General features: G+C 49.2%; 1 protein-coding gene across 5 annotated transcripts in view; it reads left to right on the top strand.

Annotated features, from left to right (window-relative positions):
* The window catches only part of LOC117204671, a 258,060-nt gene that overhangs the window by 92,968 nt on the left and 149,239 nt on the right, over positions 1 to 15,853 (top strand). The window lies entirely within an intron of this gene.

The raw sequence follows: 15,853 nt of genomic DNA, 5'->3' as shown, positions 1-15,853 counted from the left end.
ACCTGTCCGTAATAAACCTTACCTCTGGCTGGATGCTGCGAAGTCGAACGGCAGTCTTCGTGTATTTTGTATCCGTGTTCGCGGGTATCGAGAGCGCGCACGCAGTGCAAACTAACCGCGTCGACACGGTGCACGATCGCAGTTGTCCGCGAGCGCTATGTCGAGTTATTAGCTGAAGGTAATTACCAGCGGCGCGGTTAATAACGATCTATCGCGAAATCGAGGCTTTCTCAATCGCTGTCATTAATACACGATCCCGGGAAAAGGCGCGCGGTACTTCGTGGAAAGAAAAATTACGCTCTGGAATGTCCCACGGCGTGCGTCGCGCGTTAACGAAAGGTAAGGCTTCGCGATTTCGAAGAATATTCCAGATCCGGGAGCAGAAGTAATCGCGAACGACCAGCGCCTGTCGCGATAAAAGTTTTCTGGAATGCGTTTTCCTCGAGCTAGTGCCGGCGATCGGTGACGATAAACGCCGTCGCGATTCTCGCTCGATCGGACTTTAAACGGCCGAACAGGCAATCGTATATCGTTAATGGATCGTGGCGTCGGCAATACAGTGGTCCTCGAACGTGATCGTGACCCGGCTGCGAGAACGATTCCGATGGACTCGTCTCACGAGAGAGTGGCGCCTCGCGTCCTTCCTCTTTCTTTCATTGTTTGCTATCCTTCGTTGTTCGTACCGGGATTCGTTGGAATCGGTGTTTACCGTCTCGTAGGAAGTGGCCGAGTGCGACGAGAATTGAAATTAATCGCGCTTCGGCCAGCCGTACGACGTATCTGCTGTTTCTTCGTACGACTACTGGTTTGAACGGTGAACGCGCGAGGGTCATTCCGTCTGCCGTTCTCGAACCAGCCAGTACCGGAGACAATCGCCAGCGAAACGACTTTGCGAATTTATTTTGAGCCCCGAACGCGAAACTTGTCTCGTTTCGAACGAGATTCGCCTTCCTTTTCCCTCGATATTCCCTCGTTCCCGTCCATGATCGGTCGCCACGTATACCGGTAGTCTGTGGCGAAGTATTTGGTCGTTGCGAATACAGCCGCCTCTCGAAGTCGCCGGAATACGAGTGTCGTCCCGTTACTTTCGAACTTCATGAATATTCGGCGCGGCTTCGTCGTCTCGCGTTCGGGGATCGAAAGGAACGAGTATAGCCACTCGTATTACGGCAGGCAACGAGCTTTTTTTCTTCCAGGCTTCTTCTTCTTCCTCGTGTTATCTCCACGCGTCAATTTCCCGATGGGTTTGCCCGGGCACTGAAGTGAACTTGGAATTTCACAAGTTCACCGGAGCGGTTCTCGAAGAGATTCTAGCGAAGCTGACGCGACAGATAAAATTGACCAAGGGTGGGTGCAGGTCGCGTTCCCTTGTCCATGGGGGGTAAAGCACGGAGTGAGGGAAGGTGTGAAACAGAGAGAGGACGCGAGGCGAAGAAGGCGGTGGGCCAAGTCCGCCCGTATTGTTAACCGTCGTGATTTTATTGGCCCTTTATATTGCCTTCACGCTTCTCCCCTCCGTTTCTCGACTCGATGTTCGACTCTTCCTTCGGCCGCCGGGGGCTTCTCTTTATTTCCCTGTCCTTTATTTCAGCAACGTTTCGCCTCTCGAAACGTGCTCCGGTTGCCTCGGAACGATTTTTACGAGACGATCGCTTGCCGCCTCTCTGGAAATTGCAATGTCGAGCGTCGAGGAATAACCTCCTTCGCGACACTGTGTCGCGTGTTTTCGTCGAAATATCGGCAGAGAAAGAGCGTAGGGGCAGGAGGGAGAGGGAGCAAGAATGCGAATTAACTCGAAAGGAAACGATCGGACGAGGTTGATATTGAAATGCATCGATGTGTACTCACGGTTTAACTCCGCTGCGCTCGATGAACGCATAATACAACAGAGACCGGTGACTGTTCGATGAGAAGGGACGCGTTGAAAGAGAATCGACGAAACGAAGGGAAACATCCGGAGTTCTCTTGGTCGAATGACACACGCTCTCTTCTATACGTACGTGCTCGTATTTATGCCTGCGACGACGTTTGTCTGTGTTTCGTAGAACGGAGTCTAGTCTCGTGCGCGCGTCACCAGATCTTATCGTCGATAGGAGAGTGGTCCTTAATTGGACAGGTGACATTTCCTCTTCAGTTTTCTCGCGTAATTCTCTCGACTCTCTGTTCCTCGCCGAAAGGACTGTTTCTTCTCACGGCGATTGCTCCCGTCGCTGTTCCACTATTTTGGAGGCAAACGTATCGACGCGGTTGATACTCGGTATGCGATTTATTCCGATTAAACGAAATTTTTCTTTTTTCCGGACGGAGAGAATAATCGCACGAAAACCAAGAGATCAATTTTCTCGCGCTTCGAGAAGCGGTATCTCGAGTTAACAAGTGTCGGTGAACTGGAAAAGAGGTGGATGGAAGATGCAGAAATGACCTCGAAGGCTGGGGCGCCGGTCCACACCGGCCGAATATATCCGGTAGGTCACCGTGGGTTTGAACTCTTCGTTCAACAGGTAGCGCTCTCGTAGTCCGGGTTTGCCAGCGACCCGTCCCTCTCCATTATATTCATATCATGTAAATGCGCCCTACCGCTCCGGCTGCCTCCTATTTTCCACCCTTGCACCAGACCAGACGCGAGCCTGTACCAAACAGACAGAGAGGTAACGAGTACGTTGACGAGACGAGAACGGTGTATAGAGAGAAACGGAGAGAAAACGAGAGACGAGAGACCGTGGAAGAAGAGAATCGGTCGGGATGACGAGGAGGTCGGGAAAAGAGATGGAAAGAGATGAGAGGTATATCGAGATGGGAGAAGGTAGAACTCTACTTTGCATTTATTCTAATGGGATAATACTCGGTGTCTTGGCACCCGGTCGTGGCACCTCGTTTAGTATAATAATTCCTGCAGAATACATCCGCTGCGCGATACCTCTGATTATCTTCGTCGAAGGGGGTTCATATTTTTCTTTTTTCTTCACGAGTCAAGCGTGTTGTTGTATAGGTGAATGCAGGCACGCTAGGCGCCCAGTGTCGTCGCGTGGGCGACACGTACGTAGGCCTGTCCATCTTTTCTTTTATAACGCCAGCCAGTGTTAACGCATCGACTATTAAGTTAAGCGACGTCCGTATGTCACTGTAATACCTACATGGGTCGGGCGGCTATAAAGAATCACCGAAATCACGCTAAAAGGTTCCCAGGAATTAATCTTCTATTTAAAACGACCGTTTCGTCTCGTGTCCACGCTTCGTTAACGATCGCGGCACGTTGGGTGGAATTCTTGGCTCGAAATCGCGGCTCGAGCCACTCGGCCAACGAGATGTTCGTCTTCTTAGACGTCGTCGTCGTAGACACGCGTTGATAAGCTAGCTCCGTGTTGTCGGTGTACAATTCGTTGCCGCGTTCACGTTGCCGCTTAATTTTCGGGTCCCGTTGGTTGCTGATCGGTGAAACGAAGGGGCCGGTTTCGCCCGGTCCCGATTGAGACCTCGATTTCGCCAATTAGAAGAGAAATGCGCGTATTACGTCGATTAACCGTGCGGAATCTTAACGAGTTTCACGAGCGATTATTAAAAGCCGATAGCTGTGGATGAGCGCGTGTACATCGAGCTGCAAAGCGGAGCCAATCGACAGGGTATGGAGAAGAGAAAGAGATTCAGAAAGAGACCAGGTAGAGGGGCGAAGTTTGTAATTATCTTGCCGGACGTAGTTGCGGCTACGCGAGCCAATGCGAGCGAGCAATTATGTCACGCTTCGGTATCGATATTACTTTTCAATTTGATCCTGATGGAAGCACACCGCTCGTCTCTTCACCGTTCGCCACAACAACGTTCCCGTTTCGTTAGTTCTCGCTCGTTCTTCCTCTCCCCTTTCATCCTCAGTTTTTTACTCGGTTCTCGCGACGCTCCCGTTCATCATTCTCTCCGCTGTTCGTGACGCCAATTAACGGACGGCGACGTGCAACGCGAACACCTATGATTAGCTGGTTAAGTCGGCGCGATGCGGATATTGAAATCGCACGTTGGTGTAATTACGAAAAAGGAACGACCAGATCGGGTACTTGGTGAACTTGGCCTAAATTACCGCCACGCTAAGTGGCTTCTACTCCGTTTATTATTTATGGAATAATAACGGCAATACGGTCCATCGTATCTGCTCCTGCAACCAGCCACCGTTTACGTTGCTTCTCCCTCGTAATTCTAACACGGTGCAACGAACGCGTTACCGTCTGTCGTTTAATATTCCCGTATTACAATGATCCCTTTACGACGCTAATGATCTTTCACAAAATCTGTCTTTCGGTCGTGATACTTTTATCGTGTAGCAGAAAGTTGCAGAACGCGCTCGTTGTTATTCCTACGCTCTCATTTTGTATTCATTTAGTTCGATAAGCGACGATCGCACGATAAACTCGATTGAAATTGAAGTCTATTACCGCGACACCTGTCGTGCGTAATTTCTACGTTGAAAAAACTGTCTCGATAGTCGGCCATGTAAAACTGTAACGGCTGATAGGTAATAATTAACGAAGCACATCACGCGGCTATCTCAATTTTCGAACGGAATCAGAAATTACGATTGAAACGCAAGTTAAACGACTGGTGTATGGAGAAGCGGTGCATCGCACGTGACCGAGCGTTCTCCTACCTGTCGCGATAGCAGGGCTGGCGCGAGAGTCATTAGTTATCCAGCATTATAGCCCAGAAACGATTCGAATCAATTTGGAGGTTCGTAACCCCCGGTATACGTGGGTCTCGTGACTGCTCCATATATCACCGGACGTTGGCCAAACGATGCAGTCTGGGCACCAGGCCGAAAGAGAGAGATCGAAATTTTCTTTGAACGTCCAGATTTCCGTAAGGTTCGAGGGGAAAAACGATCCTGACGAGGGTGCAATTTCGCCGGGTCTGTTCGACGTGAAGGGTTCTTCGGTTCTTCCGCACGGGCCAAGTTAAATTGTTCTTTTTTTTTTTTTTAATAAAGGTCTTGAAGGTTTACGGCGTTGATTGTTCGGCCTTCGTACGTCGGTCGTATCGAGGCAAATTGCACGGGAGACGGGTGAAAAGAAGCGGACGTCACCGCGATCGTGCGTCTCGACCGGGACAATGACGCGGTGAATTGTGCCGGGGAATTTGCATACATGTAAATTGAACGTACACGAGGCTCGCATCGACGCGCGCTGTAATTATCAATTATTTTCAGCCGTTGTATTCGCGATGTTAATTTAACCTGGCGACCTCTCACGGGCCTCCATGTAAATGACTTTCCAGTTTTTCGCGACTCGTTTATTCGATCGATTAACTCGTTTCTTGTTAAAAGAGAAATATTCTATCGTTGAACGAGAAAGGAAAAAGGTATGGCGCCATCGTGAATAGTCGCGGAGCGAGTCTCGTATCCCGTATTTTCTAGTCCTCTCGTCGCGAATCCGAAGTTACTATACAAATATTTTACGATTACGAAGCTTACCAAAGCTTACCAAAGCGATCATGCCGGAGGAACGGACAGAATTTAAACGACGGTCGACCATTTAGTCGCTCGAATCACGTGCGCCAAGAATTTTTCGCGGGACTTGCGCCTCGCGATTTTCTCATGGCCATTCCCTCTGTTTGATTATGACAAAGGCGACCCTGGTTGGCCAGAGAAGAGTTTGAAAATGTATTTTCCGGAACCGGCACCGAGACAATGGTGCCGCCACACGGATATTTAATTACGAGTATGTTCCGGCTAGCGAAAAAGAGATGAAGCGCCGGCTTTGTTTATGAATACGGGCCGAGCGCAGGGGACTTTATGAAAATACGTCCTACAATGGAACTAATAACGCGAAACGCAATATGCTTTGTAGATCGCGGCGAAACTAACAAGAAAATGGTAAACGGAGAACGTGGATCGAGTCGAAGCGATCGTCCCTAGAACGTCACGCTAAATTTTCAGGTAAATTTTGGTTTTCTTCGTTGGCCGGTAAAAATTTCTCACGCTGTATAGCACACCGGCTACGTGTACGCGTATGTAATATTCGTTTCGAAACATGAAAATATCCTCGTCGAGACCTTTCGTCCGATCGTTTTCTAGATTCAATTATAGATCCTCGACTACGCCTAAGAAAAAGGTCGGTCGCGTTGATAAATCAGTGCGGCGAGAACATTCGTGCCGTGATATAGTCGTAGCTTGTTTCACCTTCTCCCTTCCGGGGCAAAGTGTCACGATTTCGTGGATAATAACGCCAACTGGACCAGTTTCGTCATATTTCAGCCGCACTAGTTGCTCCGTACGTCGGAAATACGCGCGCCAAAAACTGCTTCACTCTCGGCGACAATTGTCAAACGAGTCCCCTCGTGAGCAGCAGAGATTTCTTTTACGAAGCAGCGGAACTCGATCGATTCGTTCGCCTTTTCTCGCGTTTAATACGGTATCGCGGACGATTCGAAAAAACGAAGGATCTCGTAAGTAACGGACGACGATGAGACGACGCGTATACGCGAGGAATTGACGCGCCGTGAATCGCCACGACGATGTAACGAACAGCTCAATTAGACGCGCCGTAAAATGCAAATGTATGCGCGTGCCGACTTCTCGAACGTGCTAGGCAAGCTTTTCTTGCGCGAAACGTGCACGCGTGTTTCGCGTGATGATGCGATCGAGACCGACGCTGACCGCCCTCGAATTTGTTATTCGTTTCGCGGATACCACTCGCCAGCCTTTCTGTAAAGGGTTCTCATAAGCTCGGTGAAATTTTGAGATCTATACGCGTGCAAGACGACCCGCGATATTAGTATTTCGCTTCCGTCTCGAAGCTCCATGGAACGCGAAAAAAGGCGAACTTCAACGGGAATAATGTTCAAAGGATATTAAAATTTCACGGGTACTGGCTCCTTTGAAAATTCCCGCCGTATCGAATGCCCATCGTCGTACACACGTGCGCGTACTTGCTGTATATATATATATTCGTATATACATATATACACACACGTACACACGCGTGTATACACGTTCGAAACAGCTACTTACTAGACACGGTAGAACGTACGCGTTTGTGATTCAGCGCGTAGGTAGAAAAGTCGTTCGTCCGTAACCAAACGGATGTAATAACTTTAATTGTTAATTAACGCTGGCTTTGTGTCGGACACCGAGGAAGCCCTGCCCCCTCTGCTCGAATATTGCTTTACCGTGCTTTGTTCTTTGCCCGTGGAACTCTTTGCGATTCAAATGTCATTTCCTAAGTCTCGCGTCGCAGAGGTAATTAATACCCTTGAATTTAATAACACCAAGTCTGCGGGTACCTAGCTGGATGAAGATTTATGTTTTTAATTAGCGCCGGTCCGCTCTCTGTCGTTTAATTATGATCCCCCGCACGCGGACCTTTGAATTTCCCGCGTTTGAACTACGCTATTTGTGCCGACGAAATCCACTTTTCTCCCAGCGAGTGCGCGTCTCTCTCGTTCAGGCCTGATTAGGTTCATTCGCGATTGCAGCTGTCGATGCGTTTGTCTCTTGTAATTGGCTCGTTTAACAGGAATTTTTATCGCACGATCTTGTCCCGTTCATCAGCACAGAAAAATGTCTATCAATTGTAAATGCTTGCCGAGTCGTTTAGAGAGTCATTCGGCAGGGTTTATCATCCCGTTGTGATCTTAATCGGAGTTCCGTCTGTCATGAAATTAGACGATAAAAATCTGAAAGCCGAGCTAATTATCGAAAATTAAGAGCGAACCGAGTGAAATAGGAGATAATCAAGAATGATTGAAATTCCATTGGAACGATGGATCGTACCCGGTGTCAAGGTGAAAGCCGGCGAGTAGGATTTGTCAATCCAGCCGGTTGCATAGGAGGGTGGATCTCATAGAATTCGTGCAGCGTAACTTTTTACGTAACACGATGGTCGATTCATCATCCTGGCCACTCGATCAACGCCATGCGGATGTTGCTCTAAAAAGAATCTACCGAAGAAGAGGAAGAAGAAGAAGAAAAAGGAGGCGGATGATGAAGTCGTCCGACTAAAACACTTTTACAGTGTGTAGCGTCTGTTCGATTCTTTAAACTCCAAGCGAAAGTATCCTCTCCCGTTCGCCTTTCGTTAAACGCTTCGATACCAATTGAAAAGTCCAAAAAAAAAAAAAAAAAGAAAAAAGGAAAAGACGAGAAAAAATACGTTTTACCGGCGGAACGATAATGTTTCACGCGGAGTCTCGTTAACGGTTAAAACGAGAAGGGGAAAGGCGTCTTTTTCCCGAGGTTTGTCCGTCAATCTTCGTCGCTGGGTGCGGCATTAGTACGCCAGTCAGGTAGGATCGGTTACGCGGAGATCTCTCCCGCCATGGTGTCACAAGATCGGACGAAGATAGAGAGAAAGCGATTGCCCGATGACCAGATGTATTAAGATCGAATTTAGGGACGGATCGGCGTCCTGATGGATCGTTTGTCGATTACGTGGTCTAATCCGACTACTATGACTACGGTAAACTAGGGTCACCGGGACATAATTTGTCATTCCGGTCTTGTTCGCGGTCCCTCGTCCCCGCCAGATCGAATCGACGTCGCCGCCAGAAATATTCTTGTTTTCCTTTCTGATCGCGGAGAAAAATGGTCTAGTAATTTTCCTCGTGGTTTTCATCGTTCTCCCCCTTCTAAGCGAGACTGGTAACGAGTCCTCGATCATCGTTAAACATTTTAAGGGACGCATAAAGCTCGGAGAAATGCGATAAAACGCACGAATGTAACGCGATATATCGAGCAGGTAGCGGAGTCTCTTGCGGTAGACGAAGGCTAAAACCGATACGGTTTACGAGGAGGCGCGATGTGACACGTTTGCGGGAAAATTTAGGGAAGATCGAGGCTCGTAACGTTAAGAATCGTACACGAGCATTGCCCATTAAGCGCGCGAATATTTCGTACGTGTGTCGGTCTCGCGACAACCTTCTTTCGGGCTGCGTATCTCGCGCATCGAGATGTCGGTCCACGATACGACCAGCAATATACGCGAACAACTTCGAACGATGCCTCTCCGACTGAATACGGGATACGACACTGAAACGTGTGTCGACTCGGATCTCAATTCGGCTATAGCGGGTCACCTGGCACCATTTAAGGGCCTCGTTCCCTTCTATCGTTCGGAGTGCAGCTTTTTTTCCAAATTTTCTCCGTAATTTTATACGAGCAGAACGAGCTTATCGGTGGGCTATCTCGAACCAGATGCGATCGTCCGCGACCGTCGTGCACAGCTTTCCTTTAGCAAGTCTCCGTAGAATGGTAGCTCCAGGCAACCCTTGGCGCAGTTATAGTTGGATAACGTCTAATAGATGCGCCTTCGTATCTTTAGATGGAATTTTAAAGCCAGAGCGTATAAGATTAGATCGATGCATTGAGGTTTACGGGGTTCTTCGTCGTGGATCGAGGCTGGAAGCTAAGCCGCGGTGATCTACGAAACGGAGAAGAACACGTACTCTCGTTGTGTTTGTTCGTTACTGATACACGGCTAGAGAAACGAGAATGATTAATGGCCGTTAGGTACGGTGAAGGCAGTGTCGCGTGTAAGAAGATCAAGACATTGTTACAAAGTACGTTATCTCCAAGACTTCGTTCTGCAACAGTTTTTTCTCGACTTAATTTCCCAATGACTTGGAAGGTAAAATCTGCCGTAACTATCGGTGACTACTAGATTACTACTACTATTATTACTACTGCTGCTAATACTACTACTCGACGACTACTTGGTAACTGTTAGATAAATGCGTTGAAATCGTTCGAAGAAACTAAGCGCCAGGCTTTCACGACGCAGGAAAATCGATAGAATTACGCAAGTGTTAAGTAGACCGCACGCGATAGCCGATCATTCTTTCACAGGCTGGCGATCGAAGTGGACGCGTGTCCCATGGAGATAGCGCGGCGAACGTTTCCCGATCGGCATCGAGAATCGAGTATCCTGATGGCCGGGTATCGGCCCTCGAGCGCCGGTAGAGCCGACGATCCTTCAATTAGAAATCTCACGCGGTAGCGGCAACACGAGGCGGCGCGGCGTACATGCCGTTGCTGTTACTGCCATTATCGTTGCCGTTATGCACCGCTATTGCTGTTACTCTCGTCGTTATTTTGATAGTCAGCCAAGAACGGCTGTCTCTTTTTTTTATCATCGAGTGCCCGCATCCGTTTCGCACAGGCAACCAGAAAAGTTGCTCCGTGCTCCAAGAATCTTCGTCTGGAGATTGAAATCGAGGTGTTCTCGCTTCGAGAAACGTGTTTGCTTGGAGATTGAAATTTTCTCGAGAGAAAAGGTAGCGGAAGGAGGATCGGGTAAGACGACGATAGAGTTTAATCTTTGAAAGCTTCTCGAGTCGAAATCGCAAACGAACTAGAGACGCTATATGGTTAGAAAATCCATCTCGCGAAATATCGCGACGGCAGAACCGGCGGCGAGCGATCTTTTCACGAGCATCGAAATCTGATACGCGTCGCGGGGACGTTAAACGATGGAAAAGCTATCCGGCGGAGCACGAGAGTTGGCCCGCTTCGATGTCGGCGAAGGAGAATAAATAACGCCCGAGGATTCGGAGCTACGCACATATTCAGCGGGAACGAGAAGGGCAAGGATAAATCCATTTTCTACCGCCACGGAATAAGATATAAGTGTTATGTCAGTCCCGACCCCTCGAACAGGCTTTCCGCCCAGTTCCGGCCGCATCTTTCGCTTCTTCGTCGAACCGTCCGCCCCCTGCCCCTCCTCCGTCGAAATCCTTGAAACGCTTGCTCGAGATTTCGAGGGTCAGAATTGGGCGCGCGAAAGGTTAGGAATATTTAAGAGCGTCGTTACGAGTCGCAATAGTCTGCCCTTTGCCCTTTTCGAAACTTAGGGGAACTCGTGGCAAAGCTGTTCCCCGAATCGGACAAAATTTCGGATGCGTTGTTGCGCGCGACAAGGGGCGAAGAAAATTGCAAGGACAGATTATTTTTTCTTTTCTCCTCGAAAGAGCGGGAACTAAGAAAATCGCGTGTCTATCCGCGACGATGGTATGCATCGCAGAAATTATTATATTTGCAAATATGCAAGGAAACGAGAAGGAAAGGGTGCACGCAAACGCGCCGCTGGTGAACGTAACTGCGGGCGGAAAATAACGAGGGCCCGTTCCCCACGAGTCTGCGGGGAATATCCGCGCGTCAAGGATCGCGTCACGGTAGTCTGCCAACTGTTTACACTCGGAGGGTGAAGTAAGTGAATAAATTTAATGGGTGGCATCGTCGGCCGACTATGCCGGGGATCCAGCGAAATAATAGATTATTTTCGCCTGTAACTCGAGGCGAGCTCTTCTCCACCTTTCGGTTTAGCCATTGAAACCACCCCGATATCACTGGTAACGGTTCATCGAAATTCAACCGACCGGCAACGAGCAATTAAATCGATTAGCTTTCTCGACACTTGGCGTGGTCAAGACTGGTTGCGGTTTGGGAAAGTGCAACGCGGTAAGCTGCCTGTTTACATCTAGGGGGTTGAAGCGTGTAAATAAAGTTAATGGTTCTAGCAGGTTGGTGGGTGGCGTCGGTAGAGAACGGGCAATTAATTACGAGGGAAAAAGAGAGGGGTCAGAGGGGGAGGATTAAAGGTGAACACACGAGGAGAGGCAGGGTGATGGTGAATTCGTTGTAGGTTCTGGAGCCGTTGCGGTGGCACGACGTTATCACGGTATCGTGCAATATTGTAATTATATTGCCGCACGTCACGACAGCGCAGCGTAGCGTAGCGACGAAAAAATGCCGTGGCCACGATTCGTCCTGGTGAATGACGGCTATGCTCGGCCGATTACTCCGTTTTCCAGGTCGAGCGTGATTTACCTGCTTCCTCTCCTAGGCGGCGGCGGCGGCAGCGGCAGCGACCTTACAGTCGAACGAATCGCAATCGTTGGAAACGCCTTCCACTGTTGCGTGAAATAACGAAACTGACCCGACCGTGCGCTCGTAATATCGTTTCTCGTTGCTCGCGATATCCGGACCCGATGTTGCTTATCACCGGTCAACGGCGTCCGCTAATGGGAAAGGGTTGCTGGTGAAAAAGGAGGGACGTTCTCGTGCACGGAAGTCGATCGACACGGACAGCAACGTGACGCCGTTCTGGCTTCCGTTCCCGTAGACATTGTCGCCTGATACAAAGAGCAGCAGTTTACCAGCTAGAACGCTTGGAAGATGAAAGCCTCTTTTCGAGGGATTCGCGGGAACGGAATCGCTATCGTAAATTCTGTGATCGACGCGGAAGTTTGGAACAACGGCTCTGCGGTGAATCTCTCTTCAGGTAGAATATTCCCAGTTCGATTAAACTCCAACTACTTACGTCTAGAATTGAAAATTATGTAGGCCCTTGTTCATCTGACTGGTCTTCCATCTGACTCTGTCAGTTACCGTTAAACACACCAATCAATCCGTCGAATCCGAGCCGCGATCTCGTTTTGGTCGTAATACCTAACCTCCACGTACGTATAAATTTTCGATAATATCACTCGCCAAAGCGTACGGTAGAAGACGTCTAGCACGCGCAATCGAGAACGCACAATTCTGCGTCTAGTTACGTGCGTGGTAATTATCGTGGAAGGCAGTGGAAGGGGTAGATGCAGGCATCGCCTTATTTGCATTCTGGCGTCTCGAGGCACGTGGAATTCGCGATCTTACCATACAAACTGCGCACACATTTCATATATTCTGCGTTCCACACTGAATCGCTGCCGCCTGTACGAGATTTCGCTAGTTGTCGACGCTCAGGCCAACCTCGGCGACGTTAATTACACTGCCAGGTTGCTCCACCGGAGTTGCACGAGTTATCCTCACGTCGATACGGAATTACGAATCCCAGCACCGTTTCTTCTGCCAGCTTGCCTCGTTTTTCGTCGTGACACTTTGCCAAGTAGCTCGTTCGTCATTATCGATTGCATTCGATCGAGTTGCTTCGTTTTGGTCGTACGCGGATTGTGACTCGACCAGTGCCATAATTTCTCTGCCGTTCAGGCGTGTTCCTTCGCGTACCGAACATAGAACGTAATGGAAGTCGTGTTTTCGAGAACGTGACATCGCTGCCTTCCAATAATTACAAAACCTCGCAATCCCCGATGCAGACCAATCAGCTTGCTCTCAAAGTTGAGTAATAGCTGCATCGAGCACGGGATAGTCCTAACTTTCCTAACAACTTTCGTTGATGAAGCGTTAATTACTCGATGTCAGAGTATTCCGTGTCACGCAACTCGTGTCCCATCAGCGTCCGTGCGTTTCGCACTGTCGTCGTTGTTGTTTACAGATTCCTCCGGATACTTCGTATCGTCACTCGAAGCCATTTGGGTATTAGGATTGACAGAAAGGAACGACCTAAATAGCTGAATTCATAGAGGGAACGAAAGCGCATCTAGAGCACCGCAGATCACTCGTGTCGTTACATTTTCCTCCCGATGAGTTTTTAAACTCCCCTTCAACTCGTGTCGTCCGTGTTTGCCAACGCGCACGATGGCCATTTCGATATTAGAATCAGCCTGAAAGTATCTACGAGCGGATACCTCGGTCGACAGGATACGCATTTACTCGCTGAACAAAAGGTCGCGTGTTTTTAAACCGGTCAGCCATTCGTTTCGATCATGTACATTTAACCTCGATTCTATAATCGTGAAACCTCGAGGAAACGGGGGCGATCCATGAATTCACGACAACGTCACGCAGAGCGATTCGAGGCGAGGATCGAGCTGCGTTTTCGGGGGCGAACGTTTCACGCGTAGACCGCGATCAGTCGTGGTTGTTTATCTGAGATGGAGATTCGACCGGTGCCTCGAGTTGACAGTGTTATGGATCACCGGGGTGCGTGCGTCCGTGCGTGGCTGCGTGCGTGGCTGCGTGCGTGCACTACACGTGCGTGCTCGACTCGCCGTTTGCCCGGAACGTCCGTCAACTCCCTTCGTTCTTCGTCGAGCGAGATCCCTTTCCGCAGCACAGAGTGCCGCCACTAGGTCAAACGGAACGATCACGCTCGATATATCTCGTTACGTGAAACACGAACGGATCGCTGTGTGGTGAAACCGAAAATTAGTTCTTTGTCTCCATTCGGACACACCCGGCTCCTTCTGGTATCGATTCTTCCGCTCCGCAACGAATCGACCGCTGTAAACTTTATGGTTGTTCGTTCGTTCTTCGGTGTCCCCTCGTTGTTCCAGGAAATCGTTTTCTGAAATGGTCTGCGAGTGGCTGTCGAAGCTCTATCGATAGCTTCGGCGTGACATAATCGGGTAATACACGGTATGGATTTATTACAAGATCGTTCTTTTACATCGACAAAAAAAAAAAAAAAAAAAAAAACGTTAAAGATCTCTTTCATTTAACGTCGTTCTACCTCTGTTACTTTTAAAGCACGTTATCAACGTCCGCGATTATTAATAACACGGTGGTAACTCGATCTTGCATTTTCGTGTTGCAACTTCCTGTTGCAGCATTATCGATGCCCGTAGCGTGCTCGCCTGTATTTGTCATCGGCATCGACCAAACGCGAACGCTGCTGGTGGTAGCGAAGGGTCAAAGTGTCGATTAATGACAGCGAGTGTTGTCCTCGCAGCTTCCTGGTTCGCGACGGGTGCGGAACTCTGGTCGACGCCGTTTCCACCGCAGTGTGTCACCGTCTCACGGTACACGCATGCATGCACTTGAACGAGCAGGCGCCGCTCCATTTACAAACGCGCGGTCATTCAGCATTGTTAGATTGCTCGCTAACACGACATTAATACATCGGGCAAGAGTTATGAGGCCGCGACATGGCAGAGGTAAGGGAAGGAAGGTCGGGACTTTGAAAAATCGTCTCATGCGCTAAAAGCATCAGAGATTAAAATTAAATCCGGTCGCCGCCACCCTCTCGATACACCACCCTCTTCCACTCACTCCCTTTCTTCGTCGCTCACCCTCTCTTCTACTCGTTCTTTCTTTCGCTTCGGGGCGCTGCGTGCTCGAAACTCGCTACGTACACCGCCGCGTTTCTCCCCCATGGCTGCGAGGGGTCGTGGCGATTTTTTGTTGATAATTAAACGACGATAAATTACGCCCGCTAATCTCGTTCCATCGAATTCCAAAGCGAGAATTTTTCACCAAATATTTCGAAGTAATCGCACGCTCTCCAGGCTCGTTCTCCCGGGGTTGTTCCTTCGCGTGTTGGTAAATTCTCGCGGAAGAAGAGAGCGAGGAAAAATAGCGAGAAAAATTACACACCCCGAAATAGCAACTAGAACCGAGATCTCAGCCAGCTTTCTAGCGATTAAAAATTGGTTAGGGGTGTAGGTTATCGAGCAAAAATTCTGAAAAATGAGAGTTCAAGATGCATCCCTTTCGTCGAGGCATACTTTAAAAGTTGGTCAGTCATAGACGTCCGAAGCTCTTTCTCTTTCGTTCTGCCAGTTAGTCCGTGGTATCGTAATATCCTTCTAAACAGATCGAAAGCTTTCACGATCTCTGCTCCAGTGACACCGTTTGCACGGCGATTCGACCCAGTGTCAAAGGCTGGAAAGAAACGGTCCAGTTTTGCGGCTCTTTGAAAAATGAGACGGTCGCGCGCGTTTTATTTATTTGCATGGAGCCTGCGTTGCCGCATGGACTCAGCACTTTCCAATCTTTTTGCGCATGGCCGTTCGAAGGTTTTTGACGGACCGGCCGGAGAGTCGTTCGGAATTTAATTACGGTACCGCGACTGGCTTTTCGGGTGAGTGACCGGGCCGAATTTACCAGCGTAGCGGTGTGGTTAAGCCGAAATTGCCATCGTACGCGGCTGCACGAGCCGGGTGCATGAGCCGATAATTGAAATGCATTTTTCCGCCGACTGAAAAGCGCCGTGAACCGGTGTATTTAACCCGCGACCTTTTTCCCCTCCATGGAGAA

This window comes from Bombus bifarius, unplaced genomic scaffold (genome assembly GCF_011952205.1).
Source record: "Bombus bifarius isolate JDL3187 unplaced genomic scaffold, Bbif_JDL3187 scf7180000007966, whole genome shotgun sequence".
NCBI classification, from domain to species: domain Eukaryota; kingdom Metazoa; phylum Arthropoda; class Insecta; order Hymenoptera; family Apidae; genus Bombus; species Bombus bifarius.
This window is presented reverse-complemented; position numbering and strand designations above follow the sequence as displayed.